This window comes from Vulpes lagopus, chromosome 11 (assembly GCF_018345385.1).
Source record: "Vulpes lagopus strain Blue_001 chromosome 11, ASM1834538v1, whole genome shotgun sequence".
NCBI lineage: Eukaryota > Metazoa > Chordata > Mammalia > Carnivora > Canidae > Vulpes > Vulpes lagopus.
In genome coordinates this window covers 100,446,612-100,460,414 of record NC_054834.1, presented here as the reverse complement: position 1 = coordinate 100,460,414, position 13,803 = coordinate 100,446,612, and the positions used below count along the sequence as shown (strand labels likewise).

Genomic DNA, 13,803 nt, shown 5'->3' with positions numbered 1-13,803 from the left:
CACCTGGGTAGCTCAGTTGGTTAAGCATCCAGCTCTTGATTTCAACTCACATCATGATCTCAGCGTTGTGAGATTAAACCCTAGATAGGGCTCTGCACTGAATGTGGAGCCTGCTTAAAATTCTCTCTCTCTCCTTCTCCCCTTCCTCTCAAAGAAATAAATAAAACAAAATCACTAGAAGAGGGCTGGCTCAGTTAGAAGAACATGCGACTCTTAATTACAGGTTTGTGAGTTTGAGTCCCACGTTGGGTGAAGAGGTTGCTAAATATAAATAAACTTTAAAAAAAAAGAATTTATAGTATCTAAATAATAATAATAATAAAATCACTAGAGGAAAACTATAGGAGAATTTCTTTATAACCTTGGAAGGTCTTTGTAAATGTGACTGAAAATCCAGAAGCCATTTAAAAATTGATAAATTTGATTACATAAAAAAAGTTTCTTTCAAGAATAAGAAAAATCACCATAATTAAAGTTAAAAAATAAATGACAAACTGGGAAAAAGAATTTTCAACTCATATAACAAAGCACTAATATCCCTTGTATATAAAGCACTACTAGAAATGAGAAAGACAAAAAGTTGACAACCCAAGAGAAAAATGGGCAATGGAAATGAATAAACAACCAAAGGGTTCTGGTACAGGTTCCATCAAGCAATACCAGTCGGGTGTTCTACAATTTAACTCCATTCTGACACTATTTACCAGGAGACAGACACCCTCAAATCCCATAGGTTTAAGGATTCAGTCCTATAAGACTGCCAGCCCTCTACTTCAGATTCCAAAAGCAAGTCCATGTTGTCACCTGTACTTCTAAAGATGGGTTATAAATCAAAGGTTCCAACAACCTTCTTCTTGGGTTTGACTAATTTGCTAGAGCAACCCACAGAACTCAAAGAAACATTTTACTTCCTAGATTACCCATTTATTATAAAAGGATAGAACTCAGGAGTAGCCAGATGGAAGAGATGCATAAGGCAAGGTATAAAGAAAGTCATGGAGTTTCCATACTCTCTGAGAGCTCTATAGCTCTATGTTCCCAGAATCTCCACATGTTCACCAACCCGGAAGCTCTCTGAACCCCTTCCTTTAAGGCTTTTTTTTTTTTTTTTTTTTTTTATGGAGGCTTCATTACATGGGCACGGTTGATTAGATTATATTGGCCACTAGTGACTGAATGCAATGTCCAGTTCCTCTCCCTCCCAGGAGGTCAGGGGGTTGTGACTGAAATTTCCAAGCCTCTAATCATAAGGTTGGCTCCCCTGGCAACCAACCCCCATCTTTGAGTGCCTTCCAAAAGTCACCTCGTTAACATAACAAAAGATATCTCTATTGTGACTCATCACTTAGGAAATTCCAAGAATTGTAGGAGCTCTGCCAGAAACTTATGAGGACAAAATGCATATTTCTTATTATAAATCACAAAATCACAACCCACAGAAAAGTTCATAAATATATGAAGAGATATTCAACTTCACTCATAAGAGAAATGCAAATTAAAACTGTGTTGATATATCATTTTTCATATATGAGATTTTCAAACATTTAAAAGTTTCATTATCTTTGTGAGATTGTAAATTGATATAACTCCTTGGAGGTCAATTTGGCAAAATCCATCAATCTTACAAATGCACATATCCTTTGACCCAACAATTCCTTGTAATCAAATATATGCTATGAATATGTTTGACACATAAAATGACCGAGGTATAAGGTTATTCATTGTAGCATTACTTGTAATAGCAAAATTGGAAACAACTCAATATCCATCAATATGAAACTGGTTAAGTAACTCATAATGCGTTCTGTATAATGGAATATTATGCAGCCATAAAAAGATAGAAAAACATAAAAAAGAAAGAAAGGAGATGCTGTACTGATATGTAGAAATCTCCAAAACACAGTATGCACTGTCTACTACCTTTTGTGTGAAAAAAGAAAAAAACCCATAAAATATATATACCTATAAATATGTGTTTGTATATACATAAACTACTTTAAAATGATAATCCAAGAAACCAGTAACAGTGGATCTGGAAGAGATCTAATGAATGGGAGATAGAGAAGGGAGGGAAACCTTCACCTTTCATATTTTTAAAATATTTGTATCATGTTCATACGTTACCTATTCGAATATTGAATATTGTAGAAATGCTTGTGGAAAAAATCAAATGCAGAAATGCCTAAGGTAGGAGTCCCCTACCCCTATACCTACACTCAGAGAAAACCAATGCCAACAGACAGCTACTGACCTGAAAATATTTCATCATTGAGAAGGAGATAGGAAAAAAAAAAAAAAAAAAGACAGAAGGAGATAGGATACTTTTTAAAAAAATCATGTAGTAGCCAAAGACAACACTATTTTCTGAGTCTCTGAAATGTTGTCGTGGCACTGCCAAATCCACTTAGAACAAAGATAAGCAGTTGAAATAAATATTGACCTCCTTCTGCACACTCACCATAAGCCACTGGGCTTACATAGCACATCCAATGTGTAAGTTCGGGTATAGATAAAATTAGAACTGGAAAATAATTCTGAATTAGGTAGCAATGTAAAAGTGAATGGTAGAGGCCATTAGCTCTAATGGGCTAAGTATTATGTGGATGTGAAATTAAGACATTAACATTTCAGCAAATGAAAATGTTTATGTAGTCTGAAAATTCTTGGCAATAGAACTACCGAATTCAGCCAGCAAAGGCTTCTAAATTACAAACATAAAAGAGTTTCAAGAAAAAAAAAAAGAGTTTCAAAGAACACTAAAACTTATTCCTAATTTTCCACTGCTGTTATTAGAAATTATTAGAAATATTTTCTAACTGGAATCTGACATTCCACTAGTGCAATGAAGCAAATATCACATTACGAAGAGCTCCTCAAGATCATGTTCCTTTGACTCAGAAAATTCCTTGATGAGTAGTAAATGATTGTTATAAATATCTATGAAAGAACCTATATAGCCTCCCCATTTCAAAATAAATATCAGGGTCTCTAGCAAACCAGCAGTTGATATTTTTAATAACATGTGCCTCATATAACACAACAAAACAGTGTTTATACAATACACTTTTACACTACTTTTATAAGAAGAGAGGAGTTGATGTTGAAAGAAACTTTAGAAATCAACAAGTCCATTCATACATTCATTCATTTAACAAATACTTATCAAATGTACCTGTGTATCAGACAAAGTAAAAAGCAATAGGATAAAAATATGAATAGCATGGTTCTGCCCTTGAGAAACTTGCCTAACCTAACTCCTTTATTTTTATTTTGAAGAATCACTAGGTCTCTCGAGTTCAGACCAGTAATTTTTTTGATTATGCCAAACATCAAGCATTTATGAAGATAACGAAATCTAAAAGAATGGCAATTGCCCATTATTACTTCAGTGCTTCTCACATAATAATTTTTGGGTTTTGGATTATCATTTCAGAGGATCTAACTGCTCTTCATCTTCCCAAGTAACTTTATATACATTATGACAGCTTCACAAAACTTTCATTTCACAGATGAGGAAATTGATGTCAGTGAGATTAATCAACCTTCCCTACATCACACGGCTAGTGAGTGAACCCAGACCTGTCTCTAGTGCTCATATTCTTTCCACCATAATACCCAGCAGGTTCGTCAAAATGTCAGCTTTAGAAATTGTAATTAGTATTAATACCTTAAGAATACCTGATTATCATTTTGATTGTTAAAATTCTGCTGCTGCACAGAGAATTTCTTAGAGAAAAGTACATTGTAACTGTACACAATGTATTTCTGAGCTCCTTAATGACAGTTCAAGAAAACCATGAAATGACACTGGATAACTATTCATTTTGGTTATTACAATACTCTACATTAAAATGATCAATGTATAAATGAGGTTAGTGGGTTTTTTCCAACATCTATTCCTTTACCTTTTTATCCTCAAACCTTCCAAGAGTCTGATCTTTTGTACATTTGAATTGCTTTGCTCTATGTCTTTTGAATATCCATATCAAGTCACTATATTTTTTAAGTTACTATCATATTTTTACATTATATTATTATTACATTATTTAAAAAGATACCCGATTTTCTTTCTTTAGCCAAATTGATGTGTCTCTCCTCCTAAAACACATACTCCTCTACTTTTAAGCCTTCCAAGGAGCAAGACATTCACTTTACAGTGAATTATTGATGCATAGCTCACTCAGAGCAGGGTTTGGATTTTTGCAATCATGAAGATGATCTATAGTAAAAGAGATAATGTGAGTACAGTCCTGTGATTGAATCTGCCACTGATTGTCAGTTAGTTTTGAAGACCTTAGACCTTGGAATCAGACCACAAAATCTGAATCTCATTCCGTAGAGTCATATTCTTCAAATTCATCCATGAGCAACTAGCAATCACATACAAGTTTCTAGGGGCCCTTGTAATTTCTTTATTTTTTTAACGTATTTATAGATTTGGATCACTAGGAGAAGGTTAGTAAGCAGCAATTAAGAAAGAAAAGGAAAAATGTGGAAATCTTAAATTGAATTTCAACATAAAAACTATAGTACAGTGTATATAGCTTTATTATACCCCAATAGCATGGAATTATGCTACACCCTTCAAAGTATGCCATACACTTAAATGAAGTCCATGGCAAAAATTATGGTACATAAAAAAAAATTATGGTACAGATCATAGTTCCTACGTTATTGAAGTATTCACAAATACTTAATTTATTGTGAATAAATTATTGCAAATAATAATTGGGTGGTATCTTGGGACCTAGGTTGGCCCAATGAAAAAGTAAAGGTGTTGGAATGAGCTAATCCTAGGATTTCATAGTAGTAGGTGCCCAATAAACTCAAGTCTCACATGGGATACTTCACAGAGTACACGTAATGATTTTTTATTAAATTGAATTGATTAAAAGGAAATTAAGTGTTGGCGTTATATGACCTTCCTCATGGAATGGACAACTGAAATTGAAAGAACATATTTTCTGCTGACAATACAATACTTACTTCCCCAGAACACTAAAACAGATCAACTTTAGCAAGCAATGTCTCCATAGTGTTCCTTTATGGAGAAGTTTATATTATACGCAGAAACTTCCTCTATCTTATAAATAAGTATTGTCACAAAATATCTATTCAGTGTTTAGTTCTTTGTTGTTATCATTGTTAATAAATCTTCAATGACCTTGTCAGGATAGTTAATAGAACATTTTAACCAATTCAGTTTAAATTGTTTATGGTATCAACTAGGGTTTCTAGGAGAGAGGAATCAGGGTGCCTGGGTGGTTCAGTCAGTTAACTGTTTGCCTTTGACTCAGGTCATGATCTCAGGGTCCTGAGATCAAGCCCTGTGTCATGCCTCCTGCTCAGCAGGGAGTCTATTTCTGCCTTTGGCCCTCCTCCCACTCATGTTCTCTCTCTCTCACTGTCTGAAATAAATAAATAAAACCCTAAAAAAAAACAAAACAAAAAGAGAGGAGTCGAGGAGGTTAAACAAAGAGGTAATAGTTGTTGCTTCTCAACAGAGTTCAGGAAGCATGAGTAAGTAGGTCCATCAATCCATGGAGCATGGAAGAAGTTCTGAAATATCAGTAGAAGGTAAAAGCTTAATATTTTGTAGTTTATTTACAAACTCAAATTTGCATTAATACACATATTTTATATTTTCTGGAATTTTACTGTCCTTTAAATCAATAGTTAATGATATTTCCTTCCCATAACTCCTCTTTGATTATCTAACAGCAAAGTTTCTTTATTTTTATTTTATTTTATTTTATTTTCTTGGGAGGGGGAAGGGGCAGAAGGAGAGGGAGAGAATCTTAAGCAGGCTCCACACCCAGCATGGAGCCAACGGAGGGCTGGGGGCTCAATCTCAGAACCTCGAGATCCTGACCTGAGCCAAAATCAAGAGTTGGACATTTAATGGACTGAGCCATCCTGGCACCCCTAATGGCAAAATTTATAACAATGATGCATAGTGTAGGGTTGTATCCCTTCCTCTCAATGTATAGGAAACATTATATTATACATTAAAACTGCTGTGCCAGGAAAGGATAATCAACATCTTTAGTCATAAGAGGAATTAAAATTAAATGCAAATTAAAACTACAATCACACAAATGACTATACCAAGTAATCTTAGCAAGAATGTGGAGACACTGGAACTCTAATAGATTGGGGAGGAGCAGAGGGAGAGGGATAGAGAGAGTCTCAAGCAGACACTCCACAGAGTTGGGAGACTGACTGGGGGCTTGACTCTACACCCTGAGATCATGACTGGAGCTGAAATCAAGAGATGGATACTTAATGGACTGAGCCACCCAGGTGCCCCTAGCAGATTCTTACAAAGTTAAAACATACTCCTACCATATGACCCAACCATTCTACTCCTAGGTATTTACCCAACAGAAATGAAATGTATGTTCATACAAAGACTTGTATGTGAATGACCTGCAGCAGCTTTATTCATAGCTTAAAAATGGAAATAACCCAGTGTCTATCAATTTGTGAATGAATAAACAAATAGTGCCACAACCATACAATAAATACTACTCAACAATAAAAAACGAGCAGCCCGGGGTGGCTCAGTGATTTAGTGCCGTCTTCAGCCCAGGGCCTGATCCTGGAGACCCGGGATCGGGTCCCACATCAGGCTTCCTGAAGGGAGCCTGGTTCTCCCTCTGCCTGTGTCTTTGCCTCTCTCTCTCTCTCTCTCTCTCTCTCTCTGTCTTTCATGAATAAATAAATAAAATCTTAAAAAAAAAATAAAAGGAAACATCACACTATTAAAAAAACAATTGGGATCCCTGGGTGGCGCAGCGGTTTGGCGCCTGCCTTTGGCCCAGGGCGCGATCCTGGAGACCCGGGATCGAATCCCACATCGGGCTCCCGGTGCATGGAGCCTGCTTCTCCCTCCGCCTGTGTCTCTGCCTCTCTCTCTCTCTCTCTCTGTGACTATCATGAATAAAAAAAAAAAAAAAAAATTAAAAAAAAAACAATTAAAAGCAATTAACTATTAATAAATGCAAAAACATATGTATTGAATCTCAACTATGTGCAGTGAAAGAAGCCAGATTTAAAGAGTACAAATTGTATGATTTCCATTTACAGTATTCTAGAACATGCAAACTAATCCATAGTTCCAGAAAGTAGATCAGTGGTTGCCTGGGGATGGAATAGGGGACAGGGAGAAGCAGGCAAACTCTGGGAGTGATGGATATAGTTATCTTGATTGTGTTGATGGCTTCACACATAAACATCAAAATTTATTAAAAAATTATTGTATGTCAACTATACATAAAGTGGTTTTATTTTTTTAAGATTTATTTATTTCACTGAGAGAGTATGAGTGGGGGGAGGGGCCGAGGGAGAATATCTCAAGCGGACTCCCCACTGAGCTCAGAGCCTGACTCAGTGCTCAATCCCACCACCCATGAGATCACCACCTTAGCCAAAAGGAAGATTCAGTTGCTCTACCGACTAAGTCACCCAGATGCCCCCTCAAGCTGTTTTTTTTTTGGTGGGGGGGGGGGGGAAGCAGTGTGCCGATTTTTCATAAAAATAAAGAGACAAGGGATCCCTGGGTGGCGCAGCGGTTTGGCGCCTGCCTTTGGCCGGGGGCGCGATCCTGGAGACCCGGGATCGAATCCCACGTCAGGCTCCCTGCATGGAGCCTGCTTCTCCCTCAGCCTGTGTCTCTGCCTCTCTGTCCCTCTCTGTGTGACTATCATGAATAAATAAATAAAATCTTTAAAATAAATAAATAAATAAATAAATAAATAAATAAATAAATAAAATAAAAGAGACAACCCTGCCATTAGGTTGGCTAGATCCACTGCCTCTTTCTGCAGCATGCACCACTTCCTGGCTGTGAGCAATGGTGATGTTTAATTACTGGACCTCAAGAGTCTTGAGGATAGAATCCATGTTTAATTCATCTGGGTCGTCCCCTCAAACCCCCAACATGGTGACCCTCATCAACTGTTATTTTTTATTTTTTATTTTATTTATTTTTATTTATTTATTTTTAAGATTTTATTATTTATTCATGAGAATACACAGAGAGGAGACAGAGAGAGAGGCAGAGGCACAGGCGGAGGGAGAAGCAGGCTCCATGCAGGGAGCCCAACATGGGACTGGATCTGGGGTCTCCAGGGTCACTCCCTGGGATGAAGGCAGGTGCTAAACTGCTGAGCCACCTGGGCTGCCCAACTGTTATTTTTTAAATGAGTAAATTGCCTGGATACTTTTTAGCAAAACATTTCAGAAAACAGTTCTACCCAAATCCCCTCATTAACCCTTGTTTTTTGTTTGTTTGTTTGTTTGTTGACATCTAAGGGAACCAGTAAATCTCTGTGCTTAAGGACCATAGTGCCAAAAAAAAAAAAGGACTATAGTGCCAAAGCGACCTACTCAGTTGCTTACTAATTGCTTGGCCATAGATGAAAAAAATAGCTAGCTGCTTCCAGGCCTCCATGTTCTCATTTTTAGTGGAGTTAATAATATACCTATGTCATTGGTTTTCTGAGAGGATTAAATAAAACGATCCATGTAAAGTGCATGGCCCATAGTCAAAACCCTTATTTTATTTTATTTTATTTTATTTTATTTTATTTTATTTTATTATTAAGATTTTATTTATTTATTTGAGACAGAGATAGAGAGAGAACAAGCAGGGGGAGGGAAGGAAGGAAAGAGAGAAGCAGGCTCTCCACTGAATTGGAAGCCTGATGTGAGACTTGATCCTAGGACACAAAGATCATGACCTGAGCCAAAGTCAGACACTTAATCAACTGAGCCACCCAGACACCCCTCAAAACTTAATTTTTAAAAGGCAAGTGAATTCATACATTTACCATCACAAACTTCTTAAAATTTATGAACCCCAGAGACTGAAATATTTTATCTCTCTTTAGGAGAAGGAAATGTGATGAACAGATACCTAAACCTTACCAGGAAAGATAGCTTTCAACTGGCAACAAAGTTACCTGCATGTTAAGCTTTTTAGAAGCACACAACCAGAGGAATTTAATTTATTGGAAGAAGTGCAAGGCTTATAATAGTTTATAGTCTTTAAGTCTTTTTATAGTCTTTTTTTTAAAAGATTTTATTTATTTATTCATGAGACACACAGAGAGAGAGAGAGAGACAGAGAGAGAGAGGCAGAGACACAGGCAGAGGGAGAAGCAGGCTCCACACAGGGAGCCCATGTGGGACTCGATCCCAGGACCCCAGGATCACGCCCTGAGCCAAAGGCAGATGCTCAACCCCTGAGCCACCCAGGCGTCCCATTTTTAAGATTTTGTTTATAGTCTTGTCAGTACATTTTATAAAAGGCTCCTAGACCTTTTCATTGAAACAGAAAAATAAAAACCCTACCATTAGGTAGAAAGGCCGAAGTTGCAAACGGTCCATTTAGTTTTTTCTTGCCCTTCGCTTTGAGGTTCTTCTGCATGTAGAAATTCTGTTCTCTTATTTGTTTGCAAGTTTTCTCTCTAGTGAAAAATACTCTATCATTCTGTCCACGGGGAATTAATTAAACAGAATGTGGAAAAATGTAATCTCCATGGAGCCTTGCTGTCAGTAGTCTCAGAAATAAATATAGCACAGCCAAGGGACTCTACAGAGACCTGACCTAGAGTGGACTGAGCCTGGCTTTAGAATCGACCAGCTTCAGAAAATAGTTTTCTTGAGCTTTGAGCAACTCACATCATCGTTTTGTAGCCCTCTGACTTATATTATTGGACTTACTCCTGTCTCCATGATTTGTAGGGAATATTTTTTAAATACATGAAATAATTATAACATTAATAAACTGAGTTATTAATCTCCTCCAAAAATAAGTTGCTGGCATGTAAATAAAATTTACAACTGACCTTTAGGGCTAGGTCAGTACTAAATTTGCCTTTCAAAATCCTAGTCAATTTGTTGCATGGGAAGAAAGTAATGCCAGGATCCGGAAATATTACTCCACTCCTGGCTCTGCCAATAGCTAGCTCTGTGATCACTGGTAACCACTTCACCCCTCAGTTTCCTCAAATGTAAAAGTAGAGAATCGGGCTAGATTAGTGAGGAAAAACACGTTGTGTGTGCCACTACTCCAGCCATTCTGTGTCTGTGGTAGACGTTATTAATCAATCACTGAAAGTTTTAAACCAAACTGGGAAGCTGCTTCTGAATTCTCAACAAAGCATCATAGAGTTGGCAATCAAAGTAAAACTTACTTGCTGTCTTTGGGCCAGAAGATCTTTAAAGGTTCTTTTAACTCCAATATTTGGCTCAAAGGCCAAAATGAAAATCTATGAAATAGCAAATGCCAAAGGACAAATACCTTGGCAAATCTTACTTCTCTTTTGCACAGTCCAGTCTGAGAGTGTTAAAGACTTTGTCTGAAAGGCCCATCCATGAGGATACTTTGCTCTTCCATGATTGTATTCAGCTTTTTGTTTGTCCAAAATGAAAAGTTTCGTTTTTACCCCCTAATTCTAAAAATGCTTACTGTAAATATTTGAACAGTGCAGAAAAATACAAAATAAAAGGAAAAGTTATCTGATATCTAACACCCATTATTAATATTTGGTAACTGGCCTTGCAGACATAGCTCTAGGTATAAGTGTTTTTATGTAGTCTATTTTTTTTATATGGCAAAGTTATGTATGGGCAAATTTGAGTATCACTCCAAACCTGTGGTTTAGTCTCTACTCAATGTACTCAAAATTCCATCTTTGTCTGGGGGCTCTGATTCTGCTGAATGAAACTTTGCAAATATAGCAATAGATTGAAAGAGCAAAGGATCTTTAGACCCTTTACCACATCCGTATTTAAAGATGTGGTCAAATTCTCCAGGCTCCACTCTAGTAAATACAGAATGGAAAGATTTACAAAGCCTGTGGTTAAAATTCAATTTAAAAATGAAATGGACCCAGTGACTTGGGAGAAAAGCAAGTGTTCCTCCGTTTCCTCATGTCTCACCCCCACTTTTTTTTACTCAATATTATAGAAGTAATATATGTTTATTTAGGAAAATACAGACAGGCAAAAATGAGAAAAATAAAATCATAAGTAATCTAACTAATCAGAGTAATTATGATTGGGGCACTCGGACGGCTCAATTGGTTAAGCATCTGCCTTCTGCTCAGGTCCCAGAAGCTCCCAAGGTCCCAGGATGGAGCCCATGTTGGCCCTGAGCCTGCTCCTCCCTCCCCTTGCCCCTCTCATCCAATCATGCTCTCTCTCTCAAATAAATAAATAAATAAATAAATAAATAAATAAATAAATAAATAAATAATAAAATAAATAAAATCTTTTAAAAAAAGAATAAGTATGATTATCATTTTGGAGCACATGTTCAGTTTTTTTTCTATGCATATATATTTATATAAGCATCAACACACAATTCAAAAGTACTCTTTAAAAGTCTGGGTTTTTCTCTTCACTCAGGGCACTGCAGTTTCTGCAGAGCATTGTTTCTATTATCAGCAGGAAACTATACAAGTTAAAACTGGCTTTGGAGATAGTTCTCTGTATCAGTAGTTTGCATAGTGAGGTATGCACACCAAGGAACCAAGGTTATGGGTGTGTTTTGAAGTTAATACACCTATTATTTAGAACACTGCTATACAGGAGTTCAGTTTGTCCACTGGGCATGCTGCTCCCGAAGTTCAAATTCCCTCAGCAGTTATTCAGCAAGTCTCTTACATAACTGGTATAAATGAAGTCATGTCAGAGCCAGAATTCCTATATGCATTTATATCTCCATTTATTTAATTGATGAAACGTCTGTGTTTCTTACGTGTATTCTGGTAAGAATATCTCATCATCTACCATCATCTATCTAATGGTATGATACTGATACACGCTGTGAGAAGGTGACATACTTTGGATGTAGCAACAAGTATACATTATAGGAAAAATACCTTCCTCACTCACAGGGAAATCAATTTGCTTCTAAGGGTTTGAGACTCTATTAAATTGCTAAATACTGTCCCTATATGTGCTTCCAATAATGGTTAACAAACAAAAAGCAGCCAGGAAAAACTTTGCCTTTGATATTTATTATATGCTATTTCGTTATCTATTGCTACAAAACAAGCCACCCCCAAAATTTAGTGGCTGAAAACAATTGACCATAGTCTTGCAATTCTTTGGGCTGATTAGGCACAGCCAGGCAGTCTTCTCTAGGTCTTGCCTGGAGTCTCTCGTTGATGATGTCAGATGGCAACTGGGGCTGGAGTTAGGGGGACTTGGCTAAGTGGGCCGGAAGTTTCCTAGACCGTTTCTTCACTCACATATCTGGTGCTTTGGTTCACATAGCCTCCCTCTCCACCTAGAGTCTCATCCCTCAGGGTTTTCTCTGTGGCCTCTCTTCCCATGAGGATAGACTTTCTCCATGAATGTTGACTTCTAAGTATAAAATTAAAAGCTTTCAGGACTTTTTAAGGCTTAGGCAGAGTCCTGGCTTAGTATCAGATTCAGCCTCTTTCTACAAGTTAAAGCAACTCAGGGCCAGCCTTGATTCAATGTGGGGGGACTATAGAAGCACATCAATATGAGGAGGGGGTGGTTCATTGGGCACCATTTTTGGAAACTAGTTACCCAATATTTTCCAACTGTTAGTTAGACAAATTTAGAATTTCCACTATAGGGGATCCCTGGGTGGCTCAGCGGTTTAGCGTCTGCCTTCAGCCAGGGCGTGATACTGGAGTCCTGGGATCCGGTCCCATGTCCGGCTCCCTGCATGGAGCCTACTTCTCCCTCTGTCTCTGCCCCCCCCCCCCATGTCTGTCTCTCATGAATAAATAAATAAAATCTTAAAAAAATAATAATTTCTACTATAACATATTATAGTGGATACTATCTGGCTCAAACACGGAGTACAATTTTTTTTTAAGATTTTATTTATTCATGAGAGACACAGAGAGAGAGAGAGAGGCAGAGACACAGGCAAAGAGAGGAGAAGCAGGCTTCCGGTAGGGAACCAAAGGCAGAGGCTCAACCACTGAGCCACCCAGGCGTCCCAAACATGGAGTACAATTAAAAAGAAAGTGAAAAGAAGGGGGAAGAAGCCTCAAAGTGATGAAGGATTTTGAAGCAGTAGATCTCTTGCAATCTCTCTTGAAAAGGCTTTCATAGCCTTGCAAACTTGGCAGATTAGATCACAGAGAAGAAGGTGAAATAAATGGGTCATTGCATCACCATTATCCAAACTTTGTGTACTCAGAAGACTTAATTGATGTTGTTTATTTTTTACAATAACTCTAGAACAAAGTATTATAATTCTGAAACATTTGAAGCATATAGAAAGTGTTGTCTTTCCAAAGACAGCAGAGAATTCAGACATCAATGGAAATGTGCAATGTAGTAGAATATGAAACAAATTGGGGGCAGGCAGTAAAGATTCCCATGGCACCAGGACACAAGAGGAAAACCAGCATCCTCTTTCTGTTCCTCTGGAGCTTCTCAAAAGTGTCTGTGCCCCCACAGCACAATAGTCTAGAGGGCAAAGAAGGGCCCAGGTTCTCACATGGAGACGTCATTTCAGCGTCTACAAAGACTGGGAACTTCTTTGACACAGATAGTCTGAGACTGGAGTTCCCTTTCCTGGTGTGGAACCACCCCTTAACATCAAGCAGCTTTTCATTAATGTTTATTTTTCTTTAACATGTTTAGACTGTTATCATATTATTCTCCTCCCTTTGAAAATATGTACTCTGGAGGTGCCTAAAATAATACATTCCTAGCAATTGCAGTTTTGAAAAATAAAGGTTATTTCATTCATTAAACTCAATGGAAATTTGTTGCTTAACAGGAAATACCAAACACTTT

The 13,803-nt window shown here is 37.4% G+C and overlaps 1 protein-coding gene across 1 annotated transcript in view; it reads left to right on the top strand.

Moving 5' to 3' along the window:
- NFE2L2 (nuclear factor, erythroid 2 like 2) overlaps positions 1–13,803 on the top strand; it is a 143,876-nt gene that overhangs the window by 94,904 nt on the left and 35,169 nt on the right. The window lies entirely within an intron of this gene.